This window comes from Microcebus murinus, chromosome 1 (genome assembly GCF_040939455.1).
Source record: "Microcebus murinus isolate Inina chromosome 1, M.murinus_Inina_mat1.0, whole genome shotgun sequence".
Lineage (NCBI taxonomy): Eukaryota > Metazoa > Chordata > Mammalia > Primates > Cheirogaleidae > Microcebus > Microcebus murinus.
In genome coordinates, this window is record NC_134104.1 from 90,036,085 (window position 1) to 90,042,084 (window position 6,000).

At 40.4% G+C, this 6,000-nt stretch overlaps 1 long non-coding RNA gene across 1 annotated transcript in view; it reads left to right on the forward strand.

Annotated features, from left to right (window-relative positions):
* Positions 1-4,209, forward strand: part of LOC105855422 (uncharacterized) — a 28,168-nt gene extending 23,959 nt beyond the window's left edge. Inside the window, exon 3 of the long non-coding RNA XR_001146608.2 lies at positions 3,823-4,209. This is a non-coding gene — a long non-coding RNA (uncharacterized LOC105855422). The remainder of the gene's footprint in view (positions 1-3,822) is intronic.
* Positions 4,210-6,000: the final 1,791 nt, after the last annotated feature.

A 6,000-nucleotide genomic window follows, 5' to 3' on the forward strand; every position in this document is an offset into this window, starting at 1 on the left:
GGTGGGGGCTAGAGCAGGTGGGGTGAGTAAACCCACAGCTAATGGAGACGGGGTGCCCTGTATGAGGAAAGGACACACTTATGGCCCTGGCTTGAGTGAAGCAAATGCATTTCATGTAACCAAAATATTTGTACCCCCATAATATCCTGAATAAAAGAAAATAAAAAACCCCATCACATTGTATACTGTAAATATACATAATTTTTATTGATCAATTATACCTCAGTAAAGCTGGGCAAAAACCCAATGGCTCTCTCCCCATAAAACAAATAAAAATGCAGTTGATTCTGGTTATTCGCAGTGGCTATATTCTATTAATATTATAAAGTCACTGCAAAACTGAATTAGTGAATACTAAAACACTGCTTTTAGGGGAAATAGAGGGCTTGGTTCCTATGAGTCTCTGATCCCAACATTTTCATCAACTGATCAATATGCAACCTTGCTTATGTGTGTTTCTCTTTGATTCATTAACAATATGATTGATTCATTAACATCGAACTCACAGCCCGCAGCATTATAACTCACAACTGAGTGAAGCTCATCTAACCCATGAATTCTCTCCATAAGGCCAAGCACAGCCTTCTTGTGCTCAGGGACACTAGGCAGCACCTCAGCACTACACTTCGGGGGTCATTTTAAACAGAAAATCACCAAGAAAAAGCACAAAAATGCCAAAAACATGGCACCAAATAGACCAAGAAAAGGACACTCTTTATAGTCTGAGCTAAAAGAAGAAGGCAGTGTTGCCGTGTTTGACCTCAGCTGGGAACGTGCAACTCGAATTTTTCACCACTCTGTGCATGTCAAAGAATGATTACAAAGGTGCTGTGAGTATTAATTTGAGGGCTATAAACAATTTTAGTCAGAATTTGCAAATATGGAAACTGAATGATGAGGGTAATGTGAATAATGAGAAATGGAATAATATGGAAACTTAACGACAATGATACGCAGAGTTATATTTTGTGTTTTGGGAAAACCTCCTTTGTGTTCACTGCATTCTTCTTTAGACTGTGGGGGTTTCAGACTGGTCTAGTAGCCTTTGCATATTAGAGACCTTCGGTGGCGGTCACCTTGTCACTTTTGCTTCTAAATTTCTTGTCTGAGAACTTAATTTCTTTAGTTCAAGACTTTGATCCCTACTAAAATGTAAATCTCCATGAGAGACATGACATTCTAGGATGTAATCACTTACTTTTTGATATGAATAAATGAAGTTGAGAACTTCTGGGGGTAGTAGGCTATGAAAGGGGGAGTTCAGACTCAACAATCTCCTCCAAGTACTGGCCACTTTCTCTCCACACTGCCTCAGTCATCTGGTGATCTTTCACTTCTTCCTATCCCCTCAGTTAAGATGGCTTCTATATCCACAGCTCTAGCCACTAACTCTCTCATGAGCTCCAAGCCACCCCATTAATGTATCTCTGTTGGTTCAAAATTAGTATACACAGAATGGAATTTATCACCCTTACCCTCCAACTCATGCCCTAACTCTACTATGCAAATAAAGGAGACCCTCTTCTCTTAGTCACCTAGACTAGAAATCTTAGTGTTATTTGCAATATCTTTCTTTTCTTCATATCCAGTCAGTAATCACATACAGCTATAACATCTTTTCTATAACATCTGTCTCTTTCTTGTATAATAACCCTCTGATTACCCCACCTGCTCTGCCCTTGTCTCTCTTCCCTCTAAATCATCATGTACATTGATGGTACAACCTTCTCAAACCCATGCCACTCAGGCCCAAAAGCCCACTAGGACTCCTCACTATACAATATACTAAGAAAATCTCATTCCCTTTCCTGGCATTCAAGACCCTCTGCAATCTCAATCAACGAACTTCTCACTCTCTTCTCCCACCTGATTTCACACCAATTATATGTGTTGGGATGCTAGAATAAGTGACAGAGTAACTATTTATCAAATCCCAAATTAGGACACTTCCTTTGATAAGTAAAAGAATAATTGGGCCAGGCATGGTGGCTCACACCTATAATCTTAGCACTTTGGGAGGACCAGGTGGGAGGATCATTTGAGGCCAGGGATTTGAAGTCAGAATGAGCAACATAGACCCATCTCTACAAAAAATAGAAAAATTAACCAGTCATGGTTGTGTGCCACCTGTAGTCCTTGCTACTCAGGAGGCTGAGGTGGGAGGATCTCTTGAGCCCAGAAGTTTAAGGTTGCAGTGAGCTATGATGACAACACTGCACTGGAGCCTGGGCAAAAGAGCAAGATTGTGTCTCAAAAAAAACCCAAAAAACAAACAAAAACAAAAAAAAACCGAAGAAGAATAAGAATTATGAGGATAATGAGAGAGGATTGTTTTAGTCTATACATTATTGGGAAATTCTAGATCATCTACTGTAATTTTTCCTTCTCAGTTCTTTCCTGACTCTGTGTCACCATTTTTTCTACCTAGAACCGTCCTTTGTTTCGTCATTCTCCTCACTCTCATTCTCCAGTCTATTGATAATCCCTGCATCTCCCCTGCTCCAGATTGAATGCACACCCTCCACTGCACGATTTAAATTAATTTCTCCGCTTTTGGTGCTCTAAGGATTTTTAAAAATCCTTTCTATATTTCCTTCACACTAAGGAAGCATGTATGTATTTTATTCACCTTGAAGTTCCCCTTAGCATCTGGTTATAATAAACCTCTCTTGGATGTCTGTTCTATAATAAGCACTCTTATTGCCTCACTTGATTCTCACAACAAACTTCTCGTGTGCTATTGGCGTTTTACAATTGAGGGAATTGCATCCCATGATAGCAAAGTAACTAGTCCAGATTCACACGGTAAGTAAGTGGTAGGCCTGGAATTCAAATCCGGTTATCTGTGGCACTGGAGCGCTGCACACACAGGAAGTGCTCAAACAACAGTCCTTTCAAAATTGCATTGAGTCAGGTGCACCGAGAGATAAGGGACTCTTTCTGCAAAAGAAGTTAGAACTGAGGAGATTAAAGGCCCTGATATTTTCTCTTCGTAACAAGAAAGATACCAGATAACTGATTAGATTTCAAAGATCATTGTTGATGAAGTATGAGGGAAATGAATGAGAGCAGAGAGGTAAAAAAATAATAATAATTTAAAAAATGTTTGTTCAAAATGCATTTCCTCTCTCCTTTATCAGAGGTGGAGGTTTTCTCTTTTGCTGCTTGCTGGGAAATTGCTCAAACATCCCCGTGTACACTGAGTCATACATTGAGTCAGCAGCTGCAGCAGCGCTCTGCTGTTTCAGGGAGCGTTAGCAGACCACCGCAGGGTGCGGGCCATGACCTTCAGAGCCCTGTGGGCCCTGGGCTCACCTCCCATACCATTCGCTTACGCACCTGCAGGGCATATACCTACCCCCAGTGAGAGGTGTCACCTTGGATACAAAATGGCATTCGACTCAGGAGGACCAGACAGAAAAACTTACACCACTCCATTTGAAGTGTTCTGGAAAAAAGTCCACCTGTGACAAGATAGCAAGTCTTAAGTGTCCTTGGAAATTTTCTGCCTCCACTTGGCATAGGAAAGGGGCCAGCCTTGTCTCCCAAATGGGGACTGAAATGGGGAGTGGTGGTGCCCTAATTATTACTGCCATTAATATTAATGCATGGACTCCACTTCCACCAACCCATCTTGATGACCTTATAACAGGGTCATTGCGGGTCTGAGTAGTCTAAGGCTTCCAGAGCGAAATTGCTCCATCAAATTTGGACTTTCTTGATGAGATGCCTCTGGCTTCATCATGCGATCAGCTCTCATGAAGTTGAAAGCAGGCTGCTATTCCATTTTAATTTCTTTTTCTTTTCTTTTCTCCCCCTTAGGGATTTTGGATGAAAGAGTTTATTAGCTGGCTTCACTGGCTTGTCTCCCCAAAGCCTGAAACTATACTTCAAACTTAGCTGCGGCCCTTTCTTTGTGAGCGTGCCAGCTATGGAAGTGCAGGCCCAGCAGGTGCAAACTGTTTGTTCAAGTCGTCCTTCCTGCACAAAGCTTGAGAACAAGCCCCGCTAGGAAAGAGAGCGCCGTTCCCAACAGCAGAAAACACTGAGAGAATGATCACTTTCATCAACTGAATACAATTCCATAATCTACTTTCCACAATGCCAAAGTCCAAAAGGCTCTGAAGAACAAAACTTTTTGTTTTGTTTTGCTTATAAATCTGTAGCAAGCTCATTTGGTGGTAAAGTCTGCCTGAACTGGCATGAAGCTATTCATAATCTTTGTAATTTTTATCTGATTTAATATGAATATTCACATTGTGCTGCAAAAAATTAATATGTTTAATTATAAGGCATTCCCTGATATAGTGCACATGTGTGTGTGTATGTGCGTGTGTGTATTTACCTGAAATATTCTAAATCTCAAAACACATATAACTAGAGAGATTGTAGGTAGGGAACTATAGACCCATGGTATAAAAACAAAACAATTTCTCCTTAATATAATAACTTCATGATAGGTTTTATCCCATCTCTATGTTCATGAATTTCGATTTCTTTCTTTTACAGTGTTGGAACTTGCTTGCTGGCCCAAGAAAAGCCTCTTTGTTGTCATGGAACAAGTCCTAGAGTCAGTGAGCTTGAAAGCCTGAAAGAAATAATTTAACCTCTCTGAGCTTCAATTTCTCCATCTGTAAAATGGGAATGAAAATTCCAGTCCTGAATTACTTCCAGGGCAGGTTTGAAACTCAAATGGGAGAGTGCTGTGAAATGGGAAAACACTAAAAAAGTATCAGATATGATTATCAAAGCCAAGCCACATGATCATTCAAGTTGTGTTCTTTACAAAATTCTTTCTCATTTTAAAAATACATGCTCCATTAGTTCATTTAGGCCAAGCCTGTCCTCTCAGTCTGCAGCCATATTGAATAAGCGATGAGTACCATACCTGGGCAAACTTATGAATATGTCTTTGTATTCACTTAAAGCATAGGAACGCACCTGCTTAGATTGCATTAGGGTTGAAATATTTCAGAATAAGAGCTTCTGGCCCTTTGATTACTAAGCGTCTTTGGTAATAACAATGCATTAGAAAAAAATTTCTGTTGCAGTTTGGAAAGAGAGCAAAACCAAGAGAAGGAGTTTGTGCCAACAGACAACTAGCATGGTTGTGTATGGTAATTAATTTTAAGTGGTTTATATTAGTGGATCAAAGGAATGCCCTAAACACAGTAGATAAGATCCTAGTACCAGGCTGAAACTGGAGTGGGCAGAAATCAGCCCAACAAAGCCAGATATAAAGAATTAGAGACAAAGACTAAAAGGAAGGGGCAGGCAGTCCAGAAATCCCTAGGGCTTTTGGCTAAGGTAGATTTACCTTCCATAGGGCAAATACTCTCTTTGTTCTCAGAGATTAAAATATGTATGTTTGGGACAAACGCAGGAGTTAGGTACCTTAAATAAGGACTTCAAGGAAGCCTAGAATTAAATATAGCAATGACAATAACTTGCAATTTACTGTCTGCCTACTATGTGCTGGGCATTTAAATACATTATCATACAATCTTTAAACCCTCTTTATATGGCAGGTACAATTATCACCCTCCTGTATTCTGTCTATCTATTTCTGTTTAGCAAACCATCCCAAAACTCGGTGGCTTAAAACAATAATTTCTTATTATGTCTCATGATTCTCTGAGTTAACTGAGCTCAGCTGTGCAGTTCTCTTTTGGGGTTTCAGGCAGTAGCTGTAAGAAGTAGGTGGGGATAGAGACATCTGATGATTTAACTGACATCCACAATGGCTTCTTTACTCCTGTCTGGGATGAGTAAACATCCCTAGATGGGATAGTTGGAATGTCTGGGGACTGGCTTGGTATCTCTTGTCTCTCAGGTCTTCTCCAGAGACCAGCATGGGCTTCCTCAATGCATGGCAATCTCAGGTTAATCAGACTTCTTATATAGCAGCTTTCTTCCCCAGGATTGAATTTTCCAAGGGAACCAGGTGGGAGCGGTAAGGTTTCTTAGGACCTAGCCTCAAAAGTCATGCTGAGTTGCCTC